The 20,807-nt window shown below is 40.2% G+C and overlaps 1 protein-coding gene across 11 annotated transcripts in view; it reads left to right on the top strand.

The window, feature by feature from the left end:
- Positions 1-5,055: 5,055 nt before the first annotated feature.
- Positions 5,056-20,807, top strand: part of BBX (BBX high mobility group box domain containing) — a 278,769-nt gene continuing 263,017 nt past the window's right edge. For 5 of the 11 annotated variants that reach the window (XM_036850548.1, XM_036850546.1, XM_036850547.1 and 2 more), the window contains exons 1-2: positions 5,056-5,206; positions 8,439-8,510. The gene's annotated coding sequence lies outside the window, so the exon portion shown is untranslated. Of the gene's footprint in view, positions 5,207-5,635; positions 5,739-5,913; positions 5,933-8,438; positions 8,511-20,807 lie in introns of those variants that run through there. The other 6 variants (XM_036850543.1, XM_036850542.1, XM_036850535.1 and 3 more) reach the window with 3 other exon arrangements.

The following is a 20,807-nucleotide window of genomic DNA, read 5'->3' as shown; positions in this document are numbered from 1 at the left end:
ATTGAGAGAATCATTTAACCTTTCCCTGCTTCAATTTTTTAAAATAAATTTATTTATTTTATTTATTTATTATTTTTGGCTGCGTTGGGTCTTTGTTGCTGCGTGCGGGCTTTCTCTAGTTAAGGCGAGCTGGGGCTACTCTTCCGTGTGGTGCACGGGCTTCTCATTGTGGTGGCTTCTCTTGTTGAGGAGCACGGGCTCTAGGCGCGTGGGCTCCAGTAGTTGCAGCACGCGGGCTCAGTAGTTGTGGCTCGAGGGCTCTAAAGCACAGGCTCAGTAGTTGTGGTGAACGGGCTTAGTTGCTCCACGGCATGTGGGATCTTCCCGGACCAGGGATCGAACCCTTGTCCCCTGCATTGGCAGGTGAATTCTTAACCACTGTGCCACCAGGGAAATCCCCCTGCTTCAATTTTTTCATCTTTAAAAAGAAGTTCCCTCTATCTGTCTCACCTACCTCACGTGGATTTTAGTGAGTACGACAAGCTATCTCAAATGTAAAGGTGCTTTAGAAAATTTAAACAATATGTGGGTATAACCTCTGATGACTATAATGTAAGTTCTGTTCACCATATACCTGGGACGCCCAACGTTCTCTGGCACCTGTCTCATCCCTCGATTCTCTCTGATTCTTTTTAAAATTTATAGTCTTTTTATTTGTTTGTTTTTGCTTGTTTTGTTCATTTGTTTTACAAATCTTTGTTGGGTTACTGTTACATGTTAGGCAACGTACAGGCTATTGTGCTAGCAACTGCTGGAAAACAAATTGATGGATGAAACATCATTTTCTTCAAGGTGTTTGCCATCAAATAGAGATCTCTATCAACATACAAATAATGTAATACAAGGTAAGGCATTTGAATGCCTTAAGAGTAATATAGATAAAATGCTACAGAAGATCACAGGAGAGAGGGAATTCCAAGATGATTTGGCTAGCACTGCTCTAGGAAAGCAGGGTGTTTTCCTCTTTCTTTCTACCCCCAACTCTGCTGGGATCCAGTAGAAGCTGGTTCTCTTCAAGATTATGAATTTTTGCATTGGTGCTGAGAAGTGGTCCAGCTGTCCAAGTTCTAATTTCTAGTCCCTTTGCATTGGCCTTGGGGAAAGAGGTGTGATTTTCTCTATTTTTCTCTTATATGAGAAAAGAAAGTGAAGCTCAGCAAGGTCAAGTACAAGTCAAAAATTGTTATGTAAGGCAGACCCTCCTCTCTGCAACTATCTAGTTTCAATGCACAAAGCAAGGCTTGTTTCAAGGAATGATTTATTACAAGTTTGCCTTTTCAGGTGCTTAATAATGGCCACCCAATAGGATGTTTGCTTTATCCTGGGATCAGGCTGACATCCCTTTTATGTGCAGAGATGCTGGAGTTAGTAGAATGCAGACTAAAAGGAAATTGCAAACACTGGGCAAGTAAGTTGCAACAAGTTCTATAAGCTCCATTTGATGTGAAGGTTAAGTCTTAGAAAACATTCTGTAAAGCAGCTGTATTGGCTTGTATGTGTGAAAGATAAAAATAATATGTATTGAATGTTCAGTATGTTCCAGGTTTAAGCATTTTATATGGATTGTTTCATTTATGGTTTCTCTTGTTATCCTACAAACTAGGAAACTGAGTCTTGGCCCAGTCAAGGAATTTGTCCAAGGTTACACAGTTAGGAAGTGGTGAAATCAGGATTTGAAATAGGACTGAATAAAGAAATAACGTAAAATAAGGAAGTAAAATGTTGTTTATAGATATATACACATGTACACATAAACACTTGTATGTGCACATTTACACATATATTTAAATTTACTCTTCCCAAATTATTTTATTTCAAAATGAAATTAAGAAAATGGACAATCAAGGCCATGAAAAAGAGGAATATGCTAACCATGAGTTCAACCTGTGATTGACCATCAAATGTGAAAACAAGAAAGGAAAAACCCTTTCTTGGAGACCCTTTTGAATGCCATTTTACTCAGGAAACCAACGGTTATTTTTCTTTTCATAACCCTACCTTATAAAAATTAAATAAACTCCCTGAAAGCTATGATTTTTCATATTTTTAATTTTGGGGCACTACTGGCATTTAAAATTTCTTGATATTTATTTTTAAATAAGATAATTAAAATTCTAAAAAGTATTTCCTAAATGATAAATGGTAAAGTGCTACATTACATTTAGTTCTAAGCCTCTTCTCCTTACTTCGTGGCCAGGCTTTACCTATCACACAAGAGACTGGAGTTGTATTCCATCACTTCTAGGAACAGGCAATTTTCCTTTTCCAAAATTCTGGTATGCACAGTGCCTACCTAGCACATAGATCCTTCTCAATAAATGATCTGCAACAGAGTACTGAATGATGTCTTATACTGCCACATAATGCCCAATACACCACCAATATATAATTTGTGTTAAAAAAATGTGCCGTTATCCGAATCTAAAGGCTCTGTGGACCCACCAGTTTTCCAGTAGCAGTAATAACTTGCAACTAATCATTTCTATGCACTTCTTCATGCTCCCTTGCGTCAGTCCGGGTCAGTTAGTACCTTGTACTGTCAGAGGTCTCCAAACTTGAATACAAAAACCCTGGGGCACGTGATAAGACTATATCATAGGAGTGTGGGGAGAAAATATTAAAACTCTTATTTAACTTCTATTTTATTTTATTTTTGGCTGCACCACGTGGCTTGCTGATCTTAGTTCCCCGACCAGGGATCGAACCTGGTCCGGTGAGCCCTAACCACTGGACCACCAGGGAATTCCCTTAACTTTTATTTTTATCTCACGCTTTTTCATTTAGTTTCTGTGATTGCACGCTTTGTAATAATAAATAATATATCCATGTAGTGGTACATTTTAAAAAACATATACAGAAATATACATATATTGAGGATACTCACTCATTTTACTGATAGCAATGGGTGATCTGAAAGTTTGAAAATATAACTCTAAATAATCCTGCTAAGCTAAGTATACTTCAACCAAAAAAAAAAAAAAAATCTTTGAGACCATAAAGAAATAAAGAATGTTTTCCTGTGGCTGGGGTTGGGGGTAGGGGTGGGGAATGGGCAGGTCTTTCATATTTTTCATAACATGAATATACTAGCAAATAATTCACAGCACTTCACTCAGCAATTAAATATAGAAACTTGTGCTGATTCTTTTTTTTTTTTTTTTCCTCTTCAAAAAAGAGAACAGTGAAATCCTGAGAAAGTTTTTCTGGCTTTTCCTCTATCTGTCTCTTGTCCCTGAAGTTTGTCATTTGGAAGGAAGGACTGTCAAGTTATTTAAAACCTGTGTTGGGTATTAAAGAGTCCTGGGTTTAAGTTCCTTCTTCACTGGTATTCTGTGTAATCTTGAGCCATCCCATTTCTCTGACGGATAAAATAGAGATAACAATACTTAGCACCAATCTCAAAGCAGTGTGTAATGTGGATAAAGAACACTTTGTTCCTTCCGTCAACTAAATGCAGAGCATCATTAATATAATCTTTAATATTATCAGTTTAAAATGCTGTGGTTTTATATAGTTTTCCCTTTTAAAAATTATTTTCCTTTAAAAAATAAACAAAACATCACATTTCTAAATACCACTGTTTGTTGTCTAAACTTCATAAACTTAAATTTTCTCTGTATCTGTTTCTGGTTCCCAGTCTTTCGCACACACGCACATACACACTCATTCGATAACTTTATGGATGTGAGAGAAAAATCTCAAGATAACATCAAGGAAATAAAGCGGGATTTGAAATAAGTTCTCTTATCCAGCTTTCCTTTAAGTTTTAAAGCTACGCATCTAGGCCATAAAATCATGATGTTTATTTAATCTTCAAAATGTTTGTGTTTAAGAATAATTCACAGACTCTTAAATCAGAAAGAACCGTAAGAAAACATCTAGGGCCTATGATAATGCCTGGTACACAGTAGATGCTGAATAAACATTTAGTGAAGGAAAACTGGGAGAAGTTTCTTATTTTAACCTTAAAAGAAAAAATGAAAACAAAACCCCAAACCAAATCTGGGCATTAAAGAGGCTAAAGTAGTTGCTCAAGATTGTTTAGCGAGTTTAAGAGTTGGGTCTAGAATTTATTCCTCTTAGTTTCCAGCTATGTTTTTTTCCCAGCAACCTGTTGACTTGTTTATATAGGACTGTCAAATATAATCTGTCAAAGACGCATCACAGAAAAAAAATCAGAAAGAAGAGCCCTTGGGTTTTCCATCTCCCAAAGTTAACCAACATGTGATGTTCACATATGATGTGAAATATGGAAAGTAAATATATATATAATATGCAAAATATAAATCTTGCATATATTGATTCAAAAGGCCTATTTTTAAGGAAAGGGGGCAATAGCCGATCTTCCATGACTTATTCTACTTTACAGCACTGTTTGTATGCCCACGCAGGTGATCTGCAGTCCTCTGACCAGCTAAAAGTAGAGTGGCTATTTCAGCAAAATGTTTATCTTTGTTTCTGTGTATTGTTGTGTTGATTTTTCTCAATTTACCTACGAATGAAGCACTAACAACCTCAGTGCTTACGGTCCTAATAAACTTATCTCGCACTGTTTTGGCCTATGTGATAGTTAACCCATTGACAAAAGAAATCCAAGCTGATAAAAGCCTTTCCTGGCCACTTGTTAGCCAGGTCAGGCTGTAAAATCATAACACAATGCACGCCTCTTCCATGGGGCACCACAAGGCAACGATTAAAAAAAAAAAAAAGAAAAAAAAACCCCTCACTTCCATATCCAGTGGAGTTGTAGTTTATTACTATAACCCTCCCAAGTCAAAAGGACACCAGTTTCAAGCCTTGCAACTTGGTGCAGACAGGGTTTTTCGCTCGCAACCCACTCTGCTGGGCCTCTCTACCTGTCCTCTCCTACTGTCTACAGGTCCCGAACATTAGAAAATAGAAAATGTGATGATCTTTGTGTGTCTCTGTAAAATGTGTGTATGTGTGCGTGTGTTTGGGTGTAACGGGCCTTCTGTTTGGCCGCGCGGCCTGTCCATCATGGAGCGGGCCAATGGCAGGCTGCCTTATATAAAATGAGTGTTTTCAGTCTCTCCTGGCTGCATGTACTGTATGTGGAGCAGTGTACAGTGAAGCGGAGGCAGAGCGGCTCCGCGAGCTCCTCTCTCTCCACTTTCCCATAGAGAACCCCTGACTGGCCGCTGAGGGCGAGCCACACACACGCCCTCGCGCCTGGCGAGCCCGCGAGGTAAGCGTCCCCCCATCCCCAGCCCTTCCCGGGCGCTCTCCCCGCACTTTCTGTTTTCCTACTCACTTGCGAGCCGCCGGGCTGCAGCCCCAAGGACTCCGCGGCAGGAGCAGCGGCGGCGGCGGCTGTGGCGGCAGCCGGTAGGCTGGACTTGAGGAAGACGGAGGGAACCCCGCGCGTCCGGAGCCGCCGCCAGCCGGCCCGCTCCCCGGGCACTTTACCCCTCCGCCAAAACTTTGGGTCGGGAGAGGTCGGGGGCGAGGGTCGCCGCGGCCGCGCCGGCGGCGAGCGGGGGGCGCGAAGGCAGTGCCCTGCGGGCGGGAGGCTGGGGGCCGGGCTGGGGAGTAGTAGGCCAGCCGGTGCCAGGCTGCGTTTGCAACCAGCACCTCTCGGCACACAGGCAGCGCCGCCCGAGAGGGGCACGGGAGCCGCGGCGCGGGCAGGAGCAGCCTGAGGAAAACAACAACAGAGCCCTCACGCCGGCGGGCGGCTCTTGGCCGCCTGGGGAGCCCCAAACTTCATCTCGGCGAAAGTACGTGGAGCCCAGCCTGGGCTCGGCTGCCGGGGAGGTGGGGCCTGGGGAGTCGGGGCAGGGGAGGAAGGTACAAGGAGCCAGCCCTCAGTGGATTTATCGAACGTTTCGTCTGCGTCGGTGACCGGGAACAGCAGCCCAGTTGCTCGTTCATCTGGAGAGTTGGGATTTGGGTGTTCCGGCCCCGGAGATCGGTGCCCTCTCACCCCCCCACCCCTAACCAAATGCGCGGCGAGTAGAGAAAGTGCTGTTTTAGTGCCAGAGTGGCTAGGAGGAAGAATAGGGGGAGAGGGGGAAGAGGGCGAGGGAGAAGGGGAGAGAGAAGAGGGAGGGAAAGCCGGCGGGGGCGGGGGGTGAGGGCAAGAGAGAGAGCGAGAGAAAACCGGAGAGGACGAGAGGGAGAGCGAACGAGAGAACGGGAGGGAAGAGAGGAGGGGGAAGAGGAGGAGGGAGGCTGTGTCAGGATTTTGCTTGAATGTGGGACTATGTTGTGTCAATAAGTTTAAGGTGGAGAGAGCGAAGCTGGCGGGGGGGTGGTGGTGGTGGAGGGGAGGAGGAAGGCCTTGGCTGTTTAAAGTCTTATTTCTGAAGGTAAGTGATGGCATTGCATGGTCGCGATGACAGAAAACTTGCAGATCCTTTATCCGGGGATGGGGTCGATGCCTCTAGAAAGAGCTCCCCAGCCCTCTTAAGCCACACTCGTGTTACACTGTTATTTGCTGCGATCCGGGTCGCTAGTAAATTACAGAAATCAGACTCGAGGTTTCTTTTCCTCCTCCACCTCGTCTCGCTCGCTCACCCTCAGCAATTTATTATTATTATTTTTTTATTTTTTGGTATCGTATGAAACTTAATGTAACTGAGACCAAACCCGAGTCCTGTAATTTACAAGGACCCTGAATCCAGGAATCTGGAACACGTTTATGTGTGAAATAATCCGCGATCATTTCAGCTAAATGAGGAAGGTAAAACGAAACGATGCAAAAAGCTAAGACACAACATGTACGACAGGGAGGGGGGGGGGGAGAGGGAGAGACGGAGAGAGAAGCTATTTTTTGCTTTCCTTTCGGTAGAAAGGATAATAAAGCGTGCATTCCCCTTCCCTCCCGGTGTGTAGGGTCCAGTCAATATTTTAACTGTCTGAGGACAAATTAGTCCAGGTGGATCTCGCCGAAAAGTTTCGCGAGGTGGGGTGGAGGTGGGGGGGTACGAAAGGGAAGGTGGGTGGAGGTGATGGGGGATGGGGACGGAGCGAGCTCTGCCTCTGCTGATGGTCATTGGCCTGGGGCTTTGAAACCATTGCCTGTCCTGCTAATGACACGTCCAGTTCTCGTCTCCCGGCCGCGGACGCCGGGCTGCCGGGGACCGGGGTACTTTCCCCGCGCGGGGAGGGGCGTTCTTCGCCATCCCCTAGGGTTGCCCACTCGCGACGTGGGGCCCCCACGCGCGCCTCTTCTGCGCGCCGCCGCCACCTCGGCTCGCGCGACTTTTGTAGCCAGCCCGCGGCGAGGGGGCGCAGGGGGTCCCCGGCGCGGACGTCTCCGCGCGGCCACCCCTCTCCCGGCCCCACGCGCGCCGCGCGGTCCAAGCCCGGAATGGCAGCGCCGGGCGGAGCGGCAGTGCCTCCCCGGGGGGCAGCGGAGGCAGCGGCGGTGGCGGCGGGATCTTCGCCGGGGCCCGCGGGAGGAGGAGGAGAGGGAGGGGAGGGAGGAGGAGGAGGAGGAGGAGGGGAAGGAGGAGGAAGAGGAGGAGAGGGAGGAGGTGTTTTCTGTCCAGACCGCCGCCAGTTCGAGCGGGCACGGGGACGGGGACACCCCACTCGTTGCTCCTCCGTTATGGAAAGGTGTTTAGCAGACTTTTACGCCCGGAGTGTGGGCTTTGCACTTCATTTTTTTTTCTCCCCCCTCTTCCCCAAAGCAAGATGGACTCTATTCCCTTTCTCTTTCTCCCTCTGCCTCTGTCTTGTCAGCCTTAAAGATCGACATTTTGTACTAAGATGCAAACTTGATGGTGACCAGCAACAAAGCCGGGGTGGGATCCCTCGCTCCCTTCCTCCCTCTCCGTTTTCCATCTCCCCCCACCCCGACCTCGAAGACCTGGTGGCCCTGCACTTGACGCCGGGGGCTCTGGTGAATGTGTTTCCCCACTCGGTTCCGATCTCCAATCTCGGGATTGTGACCGGGGCCGGGCGTTGGGGCGACATTTGTGGCCGCCCAGGTCTGCAGGGCTGAGGGCTGCGCTACCTGGATCTGCTGGATCTGCTGCCGTCGCCCTGCTACCTCCGGCCGGCTCCTGGGCACGGGGAGGCTCGGACTGCCTATCGATTGCCATGATTTGGTTCCTGGTGCATTTGTCCTGGGGGCGGCGATCACTTGTGCAAGTTGATGAATGATCACGATGTGGGTTTTGGGTTTGCAGGATGGATCAACTGCCTTGTACATACCGGGAGTAGGGGGCAAGTGTGCTGGAGACACCCTAGAATGCCAGCTGGGCTACCCTCCCCTCAGCCTCTGCCCTTTGAATACAGGGAGCTTCTTTGCCTTTATTGCCCCACAGTTCGAGCGTAGAGGTGGGGATGGTGAGAAGGAGGGGTTGGACTCCTGGGTTTCGGGGTCCTTCCTTCATAGATGTTGCAGGAGTTGGGACTCAATTGTAAAGCTCTACCATACTGATGATGTACCTTTATTTGATACTTTATAGGTCACTATCATATGACAAAGGCTTTGCTGCAGTTCATCTTCCTCCCTGTGTACTTTCCATTTGCCTTCCTGGGTAAGTATGCAAACTCTTCATACAGGGAAGCTGGATGGTATTAGTAATGACATAAGGGTCCTTACTGTACACGTAAGAAGATGCCTTATTGGGTTTGCAGCACCCCAGAAACTTGTCTTGCTGAGTTTCCCATAGCAGAAGTCAATTTATGATTTCTAGTATTTACAATTCAGCTATGGTTATTATTATTTTAAGATAATTTAAATGTGCATTTCGCATTTTCCTGCAAGTAAGTGTCATTTGAAAACTTATCTTTTTTAATTGATAATAAAATTTCACGTAGAGTTGAAGGCCTAGGAAATTTAATGCTAGATAATATTGTAGGAAGATTGTAGCTTGTGAGTAGAGAGAATTATTAAAAACCCAAGGAATCATTGCTCAGAAGACCCCTCTAAACTACAGTGACTGACATTTGCTTACTCTTTCCTGGGCTCTCTTTTCTTAGGGAACTTTTGCTGTTTGTGACAGTTACCTTTGTAGTGGGGAGAGGGCGGACGGGGCAATATAGTAAATCTAGCATTTAGTGTACCAGCTTGATTCAAAAGGCAAATAACTGTCCTAATTGATAGTAATTTTTGTCAAAATTTATATATTTGGAGAAATTGAGTGCATTTTAACAGTCTGTATATATAATAAATAGCAACTTTGAAATCTGACACTAAGTGCCTTTTTCAGATATATGCCTCCCAAATGGAAAAGTTGGTGAAATAACGTGTGGGACAATAAGTGCCTAAAAAGTCTGGTTGTGAGAACTAACCCTCTGGGTGAAAACTGAGGGTTTAACATTTGAAAGCCGCATGGTGAGCCCAAACTGCAGAAAACCAATGTGTAATTTTGCCCCTCCATTGTCAGAAACACCTCAGGTACTCTAAGTTGCTGATACGTTAAGAAAACTGGTTGTACGAAATTGTGTAAATCACCTTTGGTGCTTTGTAATGTTACCATAATGAAGACAGACTGTATTTTGTGAATGAAAATGGACTTGAATTCAGTTTTCCATAAAAGAAAAAGAAAAGGGACCTTATTTTGTTTCCTGGCTTGCTGGCATATTGTGTATGTTACTAAAAGATTGTCTTAGTATTGAGAGGAATTGAGTTTTGAAGACCAGGCCTTTCCGGTAGTTTCTATATGGTAGCAAAATGTACTTTGACATTGCTGAGAACCTTAGATGATATATAATAGAAGCTCTGTGTCCAGCATTTTTTAATGGAATGTAAAATATCGTGTTATTTCAGATAGAAGAGCCTCCTAATATGTCACATGCATAGCAGGCCAATTGGAGTGGTCAGAATGAGATGGGTCTGTAAGATGAATTTAGTGCACACCAAAATATGTGGATTTCAGCGTCTTTGATTTTTTTTTTTTTTAAAGCTTCTTTGCAAGAGAAGTTTTTCATTTTTGAACATATGGCAAGAGTATTCAAAATGCATTCCTGATTACTAAAGAACACCACATTTATACATGTGAGGCACGTTATTTTGTTCACTGGAGCAAACTTTTAATGCTAGTTCTTTCCCCATGGAAGTATATTTGACCAATTCAAAATTTAAAATGGGAATAGGTAATTTCCAGAATAAAAGCGATCTGATGAGCTCTTGCATTTCTTTGAGATATCAAATAACTGCTTCATTAAAACAATGTTTTCAAGAAAAGTCTTGGTCTTTGAAGTCAGAGTAGTTTTTATAGTATAAAATTTGAAGTAGTGATTTTAAAAGTCACGCCGACAATGAATTACAAGTTATTTGCATCTAAAATGTATTTATTAGATTTGAGGCTTAATTTTCAAAGTAAGATTTTAGATAAAGGTTTTGCTTCTACATTGCCAAGAGTTTTCAAACTTCTCATTTTGTTATTCTGCATATCTCTATTAAGTTCTGAAGCTGAAGTCTTAACTTGCATTTCACATTTAAAGCTAGCTATTGAAAAGGGGGTTCATCTATGTTATTTCTTAGTGGTACGTCTTTGGAGGTACTGTGGCGGTTTTAGGTAGAATCTTCCCCTAGGGACTAAGATACTAACAAATTTTGAAATTTTGACACCTTTCTTTCTTTTATATCCACCTTGATCTTTATATCCAAATTTTTTAAAAAAGTTCCAGGTTTAGGAGTTTGTGAGGTAGCTCTGCTTTTAATGTATATATAGCTCTGCTATACAACTTGAAAAGTGTATACCGTCTTTGACCTTATAGACCTGATCTTTATACTTTATCCATTGGAACAGATTTGTTTAGACATTGAATTTATAACATAGCTTTGAGTGAAAGCTAGGATGAACATATAATTATGGTTTGCTTGTGCTGTAAGTAACTATGTAATTGATAATGTTTTTTGTATATAGTTAAAGAAGGAACAACAGCCTTAAAATGTGGCACAACTCATGAAAATCTAATTCAGCAGCTAAAGTATTTATACAGCCATATTTTCAGTAAAATTACAAACATAATTTCTAATTATTAATCATCAGCCAATATACTTAATGTTTACGTTTTCCTACATTTCATAAAGAGCATGGGTAAAGCAAGGGCCATAGTTTTAATGGGATCTTACCATGAATATCAATTACTTTAATATTAGAAATCTCTAATAGAAGTAATAAAGACTTCACAGTTCAACCCTATTAAAAGAACTTTTTGAAAATAGCCTCATTATAGATGTGCCTGTTTTTGCTGTACTAACAGAAATCCCTGAAATTATTAGTCTCTTGCAAGAGTGCAGAAATGTTTAAGATTGTGTTTTTAAATGTTCTGAATTACTAAATATAGGCAGTTAATTTTGGCATATTGCATCACCACCAGTGTGGCATACCTATATTTTAAAATTTAAACTTAAGCAAGTATTTATCTTAAGAAGAAGACACTTTTCTTGAACTCGTAGTTTGAAATCCACCTTGTTTTTCAACATTTCACCACCAAGGGCACCTTTTAAAATAGGTCTGAGTGGTATCTCTCCTGTATTTTTAGTCAGCTTCCTTCCTCTCACTATGAAATGAAAACAAACCCAAATTATAAAAACATTGTAATTTCACTGCCTCACTTTTTAAAAAAATTAATTAATTAATTAATTTTTGGCTGCGGTGGGTCTTCGTTGCTGCGCGCGGGCTTTCTCTAGTTGCGGCGAGCGGGGGCTGCTCTTTGTTGCGGTGCATGGGCTTCTCATTGCGGTGTCTTCTCTTGTTGCGGAGCAGGGGCTCTAGGTGCGTGGGCTTCAGTAGTTGTGGCTCTCGAGCTCTAGAGCACAGGCTCAGTAGTTGTGGCTCTCGAGCTCTAGAGCACAGGCTCAGTAGTTGTGGCTCTCGAGCTCTAGAGCACAGGCTCAAGTAGTTGTGGCGTGCGGGCTTAGTTGCTCTGCAGCTTGTGGGATCTTCCCGGACCAGGGCTCGAACCCATGTCCCCTGCATTGGCAGGCGGATTCTTAACCACTGCACCACCAGGGAAGTCCCACTGCTTCATTTTTATCATGTGCCCCAAGTAAATTGGATGCAGGAGGTCCTCAGGCTAACCTTTGAGAAACACTGCTCCAGAGGTGGTAAGGACTAAGGCTAATGACTGAATGGACACTCTTCCAGCTTGAAGATTCTGCGTAATTCCGTCAGTGGGTTTGTACTACCTCAGGGGCAGTCATCACATACTGTGTCGAATTGTAGAGATTTCTGTATTTTAAGTCACACCTGAGGAAAGCACTTTTTGAGTTCAGCTTCACTCAACATTCATATGTGTTCATATTATCCCTTAGAAGGCAATTATAGTTTCTTAAAATGCCAGGACATCATAACTGTAAAGATATACCCAGAAAATCCTCATGTCTTAATAGGGATTGTTTTCTTTCCTTTTTTTTTTTTTCTTTCAAAGAAGAAGATAAAGTGAAAATTGAAATAAGTACCAGTTACACAACGGAAATTCAAAAGAAGACAAGCCAGTAAAGAATTCTGTCTAATAGTATATATAAATAGAAAATGAAAGACTAAGGGAATGAAGGACTTAAAGGATTAAATATAGACCATGAAGCATTGACACACCTTCCAAAATATAAACTTAATAAGTTAAAATATGTGAGTCAGCTCCAGGATCTAGATAGTAAAATAACTTCAGATAGTGAGGAGGTTGTGTAAAATACAAAGTAAAAATTAAAAAGAATGAATTGGATTTTATGAAATCTTAGAAAAATGAAAAATATTGTAAAATATTGATTAAATAATTAAACCAATAGTTAAATATAGCCCTTGGGTGAAAAGATCAGGGAATAAAACAGAAACTCCTGGATTGGAATAACTGAGATCCTGAAAAGGACATAGAAGTTTGGATATTTTGTAAAGGGAAATAATTAAAAAAAAGTTGATAACTTATTTCAAAGGACAAATAAGAATGGAGGATAAAAGGTTGTTTAAAGCAGCTGTATTTCTCAAATGTTTTTGAGGTCTATGGTAAGAAATACCTTTTATATTCCAATCCACATAAAAAAACTGGAACGAAAGTTTCCTGAAACAGTACTAAGAGCAGTGCTCTAATGTTTTTCTATTCCTATCTAATCTTTATAAATCTAATCTGTTCCAAACAGTTTTATTAAAAAAAAATTCAGGGTGTCATTCACTAAATTTATTTTAATGACTTACAATTAAAAAACACCAGTTTTGCTTGCAAAATATGGAATCTCCCAGGCCCCATCCTCATATTCTGATTCAGTGTGTCTGGGATAGGGCCCAGGAATGTGCATTTGAACGGTACTGCAGTGATTCTGAAGCAGGTGTGAAGTCCTCTGACATATTTTGAGGAACTCTGGTATTAGGGACTGATGGCTAAAGATTGAATGGAGTCACATACTTGAATGTGGGCTTAGAGTTCATTTACTGCTGAGGTCTCTTCCAGAGCCTCAAGATTCTATGGCTGTATTTCAGTCAGCATGTTTACAATACTCAGAGGGCCCTCATTGCACTCTGTAGATGTCCCATAGTAGCAGGTATAGTACAGAGAGCAGAGGCTTTGCAGCCAAAGAGCCCTGGGTTTCACTCTTGCTGCCTCTCTATCTTATAAGCTGAGGGACTTTGGGCATGTCACTTCAGAATGAACTTCCATTATCATATGTGCAAAAGGGCCTCTTAATATTTACCATGCAGCAGAATGCGAATTACATAAGACAATAATGTCTGTAATGACCCTTATCCACAGTCAGCGCTCAATAATGTATGATTTATAGTTATTCAGTATATCTCATCTCACCCCAACTCCCACTAAGTTTGAAATTTCACAAGGCTGTGCCTTTTAATTTTTGTTTCCTCCAAAGTAATTTTCAACTCTGATATCATGAAACACTGGTGCATTTTTAACTGGATGTGAGGTGCTGGACAAACAAGTTGTTACTGAAGGAAACAATAAGAATAACCAGGAGGAAAAAAAGAAAAAAACAACTGAGGCATGCCACATTTAAGTACAGTGCTCCTTCAGGTTGGGGCAATGATTCTCCCACCTCTTTAAAAAGACATAGCACAGGACGGTACACAATTCAGAGCGGTTAGTTGACAGCACTGGACATTCCCTCTGGTGACTTTGATACATCTTGGAATGTCTTAGAGCGTCAATTCTCTTTTCTACCATGACACATGAGACTAATGTTTATGCATGGGACACTATGATTTCCCTGGTTGTAGACATAGATAAATTATGCAGTTTTTTTTTTTTTAAGATTTATTATTTATTTATTTATTTTATTTCATTTTTGGCTGCCTCGGGTCTTAGATGTGGTAGTCGGGATCTTCACTGAGGCATGAGGGCTCTTTCGTTGAGGCGCACGGGCTTCTCTCTAGTTGTGGCTTGCATGCAGGTTTTCTCTTCTCTAGTTGTGGCTCGCAAGCTCCAGGGCGTGTGGGCTCTGTAATTTGCGGATGCAGGCTCTCTAGTTGAGGCGTGCAAGTTCAGTAGTTGCGGCACTTGGGCTTAATTGCTCCGCGGCATGTGGGATCTTAGTTACCTGACCAGGGATTGAACCCGCATCCCCTGTCTTGGAAGGCAGATTCTTTACCACTGGACCACCAGGGAAGTTCCGTGCAGTCGGTTTTATAGGTAGTTCACTGTGTGATAAAGCCACTTCTTTCCCTATCAAGAAAGTATATCAGAATACAAGCAAGAGTGATGTTATTATGATGAAAACCTTAAAAACACCCATATATACACATGTAAAATCCTTTATAAACTGTGGTACCTTAAGTTTTCATAACTAATTACTTGGGGGCACTCCTCACAACCAGTTAAAACTTACCTTTGTGTCAAGGCATGAAGATTGAGAAGCATTATATCCGAAGTGCGTAACAAATTACATCGCGCAAAATGGCACTTAAATAAAAAAGAGGGACAAACTAAGGAGAAGATGAATGGGAAATACTCCAAATCCCTGAAATCTTGAACAATGTGAAAATCAAAAGCCAGGGGAAATGCAACCTGTGGTTAAGTGCAAAGGAAGTACAAAAGACTGCAAGTACCAGGGTTCTCAAACTTGAATACTCACTGCTTCTATCATAGACATTTTTAAGTAGTCTCAATGTTCATTTACTTTATTTGAATAAATTAAAATTAAATAACTTTGTTTTTTATAACTTTTTTAAAAAAATTAATTAAGTAGTTAATTAATTTTTTTGGCCACACTGTGCGGTTTGCAGGATCTTAGTTCCTCAGCCAGGGATTGAACCCAGGCCCTTGGCAATGAGAGCGTGGAGTCCTAACCACTGGACCACCAGGGAATTCCCTGTATTTCCTAACTTGTAAGGATAGATTTGCCAGGAACATCTTCCTACTTGGCTAAATTTTAATTTGCCATACTTTTTTTATCTCTAATAAATAAATAAACTGTCTTTGTATCTTGATCTGTAGTGGTATTGGATATACATTCACAATCCTCTATCTAAAAAAATCTCTGAAAAACTAAAAAGTTTTTGTTCCTCCAAAAGTTTGACATCAGAACTCACTTGGTGGCAAAACCTGACCCAGAGTGTCATGGACCTGTTTAAAATAGTTTTTAAAGCCCACTTAGAATATTCACATATTTTGCTGTAGAAGTAGTAAGTAGTATGGTTGATTATGAGGCCCTATCGTAGATTGGACTAGGAATGTTACATAAAATATACTATATGCTCCATCTGACCTTTTCAAAGCCCACAAAAATCTGAAAAGCATTGGACCTAAGGGTTCGTTTCTGTATAAGGGATTGTGATCCTATTGTATAACTTCCTTAGTCCACAGCTGTTGAAATTATTCTGGTATTCCTACCCATTAAACTCAATGAAAATCCTCTTGCTAATTTGATAAGGAACGCTTTACACAACATACCACACGCTAGTGACCTCATCTATCCATTTTGACATTGTGATTCTTTTTTGGTTGTTGTAATTTTAGTTTTGTTAAAAAAAACACAAACACCCTGATAGCTGTAATGTTTGAAGTTTCTACCATGTTGAACATTTCTCATAATGGTGAACAAAATTTAGGTTACTTTCATTATGTTTTACTCTTAGGAGAAGTTTCATGAAGGGGTTATATTTCCTTTATTACTTTGCTGCTTGCATGTTTCTTTCCTTCTATCAGAAAAGTAAAAATAGAAAATGTTTTCTGCAAATTTGGTCTCCTCTCAGGTGAGAATGTTTCTGGGTTGTATTGTTTTATAGAGGTTCTAGGTATCTTTATTTTCAATAATTAGATAACTGTGAAATGCTGAGTTAAGATCTTTCATCTGTACTTCTAATTTCCTATAAAAACCACTAAAAAAATTGAAAAGTATGATGTGAGGAAGAGTCTATATGACACCCTAGGAATAAAGTAATAGCTGTATCTGAACTATTGTTATGGTAAGATTTAAATCAGTCTTCATTTAGTAGATTAAAACTGTTAATGGCTAAAGAAAGTTTTTTGTCTTTTATTATTTGTTAATTTGACTACATCCTTTGGTGTAGGAAAGCTACAGATTGAGTAATTCAGAGGGAGTCTTATTAGCAGTGCTGATTCTTTTAATAATAAAAAATGCTGACTTGTTTTCCAGCTTTTGGTGCACCTCTCAAAACTCACCCAAGGGTAGAGTTCTCATTGACTGCAAAGGAAATGTGGTGGAGCATGTAACAAAATGAGAAAATAATTCTCTACACCCAGCTGTCAAACTTTGATTATATTTTGAGTTACTGAAGTTACCATTTTTTTCATTCTCTCCCATTCTTCCTTCCCTCTCCTCCCTCCCCTCCCCTTTTATCTCTCTGTCCTGTTTCTCTCAGCTGATTATTATATTCACTAATGTGCATCTGGGATACTGCCTAGAAATGTCTGAGAATGGGAATGTGGGGTTGAACTTTTTGTTTTATTTACCATTATTTGATTTTAAAGATTTGTTTGTAGTTTTTGAGTCCTTTTAGTATTCATCCCTACGCATATAATGAAGTTGTTGATATATGAATTGGAGACTTACACAGTCCCTACATACGTGTCAGTTAGGAAGGGATCGTGCGGAGCCTTTAGCAGGGCTATGTGAAGTAAAGGCACCTGTTGTTTTTATGAAGTAAATTCCTTATCCAATCATTTTTGTTTTTTAAGGTGATAGTGTGATTACATGGTTTCATTTATATTTAAGGGAAAATTGAAAGCAGTTTTTAGAAGAGTTGCCCAAATAGTATTTCTCTTTGGGAGGAAGGGAGAAAGATAATTTGCAGTCAGATGCTGTGCCACTGAGCTGTACCCCTCGGGAGAAAGATATTTGGACTGAGGGCTGCCTTGTGAAGTATCAATACAAGTTTTATTTTTACTACTTTGTTTGTTTTTCACAACAACTTTCTGATGAGAGGTGACCCTGTTTTAATGAGGAGGAAACTAAGTCTTAGGTTAAGTAGTTTGTCTGAGGTCACACAGCTAGCAAGTGACTGTGCCAGGCTTAGAATGCCTGTCTGCAGTGCCACCGTCTCCTGGGCTTGTTTTGTATTTACCTGCCTTGAGGACCACATTCCGAAAGGTTAGAAATGAAAGTTTTGAGGCAACTTTTAGCCAAGAATTCCCTCCAATTTTTCTTTCTCCCAAAGAGAAATCGTGTTCTGTTAATGTGTGAAGTGATAGTGGCTTGGAAACACGTTCTCTATCATCTTAAGAGAGGTAGACGAGAAAGTCTCCTGAGCATGGGGCCAGCTGTCAGTTTTCATCGTGAGGTCACAGTCAAAGACAAACCGGCTTCAAACTTAGTTTATAAATTGATATTTAGTGAACGTTCTTTCTGTTTGGTATATCTAGTACAGAAATGTCTAATAACAGTTACTGGTTTCACTACTTATTAATTCCTCTGGTATGTCAGTAGCAATCATCATTCATCATGAGGAGTTTTTCTCACTGAATATTCTGTATGTTTTTTACTCTGGTACTTTTATATTTTACAAAAGGAATTTAACAATTTAACATGGATAGTGTTATAAAATAGTTTTCTGGCATTTGCTTTGAAAAGAAATTCAGTATTTGTGGAAAAAATTAATAAGCAGATTCATAGACTTCATTTCAGAGTGTCTAAGGAGCGAACATGGGTTAGAGGGTTAATCAAAAGATACCAGTTTTCAAAGTGGTCTGTGGGTACTTTTGATTTATTTTACCTAAGAAACTTATTTCTGCTATGATAAGTAGAAAAGATTTTATAAATTACACATTTCTATACAAGTAGCAAATCATTTAAAAAATATAAAGTAACACACACATTGCTTTTTTTGTACTAAGAGCCCTATTCATCTGAAATTAAGTTCTCTTTTCTTTGCAAATTCAGCAAAGTCAGAGCCTAATTCAGATATAGAAGATAAAAGTTTGTTCTTTTTAAATGGCTTTTCTTTTCCCCTGATCCATGAAACATAGAAATAGGGTATTTTTCTATTTTGGCAAAGTAGCTTTTGTGGATGATGATCTTACGAAGAGTGCTCTTGCATGGGTCTAGCTGCATGATGCTTTGCCCGGGGTGTGTCAGGCTTCCATTTCTTGTCTCTCATCCCCCCACAATAAACCACTTCCATACTGTTCTCATTCAGGTAGGCTGGTAAACTGAGTACGTTTTATGGCATCTGACACTTTTCTTTTGACTTGCTTTCTTGGGTCATGTTCAAAGACCATTTTGCATGTTAAATAATTTGGTCAAGTGTAGGTGAGATTCAGGTAGCAAAAACTACTACTGATTTAATTCACTGGTCATGGATTAGGTACTTACAGTGTACTGATGCTGATTTAAACTTTGAGGATATAAAGATGAGTATAGAACAACCCTTATCCTCAAAGTAAGTGTCTTCTACTGGCTGGAAAAGTCCAGTAGATGTAACTATACATAATATAAATTCTTCTGTGCTAATTGTTCTAACAGATATGGCCTAAAATAGTACTGAGTAAAAACCACTAGAAAACTGGCTAATTCCAACGTAGGAGCTGGCATTGAAATACAGCAGGGGTTTCTTCCTGTGGCACTGTATTTGTCCTAATTGTCATTAGGGTTGTAAACTAATTTGGCCCAAGCACTGGAGTGGGATTTAAAATTAGACTTTTACCTGATTTGGTTTTATTTACTTATTAGTACATTCTTTTTGCTTTTAGTCTGTTTCAAAAGCCAGTGAATTTTTTTTTTTTGATGAAGTTTTCAATTTATATTGTTATGTTTCATTCAAGAGTTTTGGACTTTCTTTTTATTTATTTTTACTTTTTTATTTATTGCTATTAATGTCACAATCTGTAATGACAACACTTTTGAAGTAAAGGGAAGGGTTTGAGGATTCCACATACTGTATTCCAAATCATGTTAAAAGTATAGTGAACAGAATAAGTTTGAACTGTGTTCACATTCCAATAAAAATATTATAAACTACTATAGCTAACACTTATTCTTACTTAAATTATACTAGTTAGAAATATATATTCTAATAAGATCTCAAGCCCAGTTATTAAACACACGTGAGATTCTAAAGAGGTAAAAATGTACTTTTCTATCCATGAGAGATTATAGATTAAAAATTATGCCCAATGCTTCCATCAAGCAATTTTCAGGTTTTCCAGGATGTTTTCAACCTGTATTTACAGCTGTGGTTTCTCTCATGGCTTAGAAAGCCATGACCTGGAGGGCACACATGAGTTTGGTCCTCTTTCTCTTTTATGTTTAGTAATCTGGGTTCTGGTCTTTGGATTTCCCTTTGACTTGATCAGACCTTCAGTATCGCTTTTTAAAATCATGACTTTTATGGTTTATTACACCTCAGAATGTATGCATTTTCACCCAGTTTTATTTATGGCTCCCTTTTGACTGGTCATTTCTGGACATCAACACAGTTTGGATTAAAACTTTGTTTCTAAAATGCTCAGTGTTCCAGATGCCAACCCTGGGTGCTTTAATAACAAGCAAATACATTCGTAAGTGAAATCATAAGGAAGAAACTGATCTGGGAAAATATTTCTTCATAAGCTCACAACATTGATAATGACCCTAATGTTTACATTAAAGAAGCAAAGAGGAACGGAGACACACAGAAGAGTGGTTTGTTAGTCTTTCTTCCGTTCTCTGTCACGGGGCTGTTTGGCATCATGGAAGTAGAGTTATTCGGATCTTATTTACCAGTCCTCATAGTAATAATGAATTTCTTTATAAATTTTGTATATGGATATGCATTCTTGTCTCATTTGGTGCTACACATTCTTAGTTGTCCCAGACAACATGTTCAGATTTGTTGTAAGGCCCAGGGTTTTTAAAAAGTTTTAATGATTTTCTACATACAGCCTCTGCATAAATTTAAATCCATACAAAAGCCTTCTGTAGCTTGAAAGGTCTTGGGAATGGGTCTTGAGGAATGGGCGTAGAGTTATACATCTGAGGATCTGGTCTCACACACATAGTGGTGAGTTTACTACATAAGGAACTGTGATCATAAATCAGTGGTGGATTTTATTTCTTTAATATTTTTTAAGGTAACAATATATATCATTCCTGACATATATTTCAAATACAGCTAGATGATCATGAAGTCTAATATATAGGTCTTAAGTATTAGGGTGATTGGTACTTTTCATCATTAAAGATGTTTTCCTGAAAAGTTTTGGCTTATTTAGTTTTTCAAAATTAACTATGTATTCTTATTGACAAACTATAATTTCAGAACATTTCATATGTATTTCTAATTGATCTTCAATTAGCAGTGGTTACTTAACGCTTTACCATTGCCAGGTCCTAATAGTAATCAGTGATCTGTAAAGTTACACAGAGGGGAGCTGCTTAAAGGGATATGGTACTAATCATTTATAAAGGAGAGCAATCTTTGGTAAAGCAAATGACTGGC

Source organism: Balaenoptera musculus, chromosome 4 (assembly GCF_009873245.2).
Source record: "Balaenoptera musculus isolate JJ_BM4_2016_0621 chromosome 4, mBalMus1.pri.v3, whole genome shotgun sequence".
Classification (NCBI taxonomy): Eukaryota; Metazoa; Chordata; class Mammalia; order Artiodactyla; family Balaenopteridae; genus Balaenoptera; species Balaenoptera musculus.
The sequence above is the reverse complement of the archived record's forward strand: the minus strand, read 5'-3'. Positions and strand labels throughout refer to the sequence as shown.